This window comes from Cervus elaphus, chromosome 7 (assembly GCF_910594005.1).
Source record: "Cervus elaphus chromosome 7, mCerEla1.1, whole genome shotgun sequence".
In the NCBI taxonomy this organism is placed as follows: Eukaryota; Metazoa; Chordata; class Mammalia; order Artiodactyla; family Cervidae; genus Cervus; species Cervus elaphus.
In genome coordinates, this window is record NC_057821.1 from 31,502,213 (window position 1) to 31,502,934 (window position 722).

Here is a 722-nt window from a genome sequence, read left to right on the forward strand (position 1 = left end):
TTTGTTAAGACATACAAATGATAAGGCAATGCTCTAGATATAATCAAATCATGTAAAATGCTCACATATTTCAAAGACAGGAAGAAAGAGATAAAAGAAAGGAACAAAGGGGAAAAAACACATAGAAAACAACTAATAAGATAGTGGATTTTTAAAATACAAGTATATCATTTACATCATATCTAAATTAGCTAAATTCACCCATTATAGACAGAGCCCATCAGACTGGATAAAAAGAGTTCAGAGTCAACTATATGCTGAACTATTGTCCAATTTTGCACAAAAACTGTCATTTCCAGGTAAGATACATGTTAAAGTAACTTGATCCCTAGGTGAGAAAGATACCCTGGAAAAGGAAATGGCAACCCACTCCGGAATTCTTGCCTGGGAAAATCCAATGGACAGAGGAGCCTGGCGGGCTACAGTCCATGTGGTTGCAAAAGCGTGGGACATGACTTAGCAACAAAAGCAGTCCTACCGGGAGTGGGGTTCGAACCCACGCAGACACATGTCCATTGGATCTTAAGTCCAACGCCTTAACCACTCGGCCATCCCGGTGGTGGCCCCCAATTTCTACATATCCTATATTACAGGCTTATAATTAGACTTGCTAGTCCCTGGAAGACTATGAATAATTTTACAGGAGATTAGAGACCAAGTTTAAAAAAGAAAAATCCTTTTAATGTTTCTTAGAAAAAACCAATGAAACACACTAAGTCTAG

At 38.2% G+C, this 722-nt stretch overlaps 1 non-coding gene across 1 annotated transcript; it reads right to left on the reverse strand.

Annotated features, from left to right (window-relative positions):
* Positions 1-475: 475 nt before the first annotated feature.
* TRNAL-UAA lies at positions 476-558 on the reverse strand. Its single transcript has one exon. It is a non-coding gene; the product is annotated as a tRNA-Leu (tRNA).
* Between the last annotated feature and the right edge of the window lie 164 nt (positions 559-722).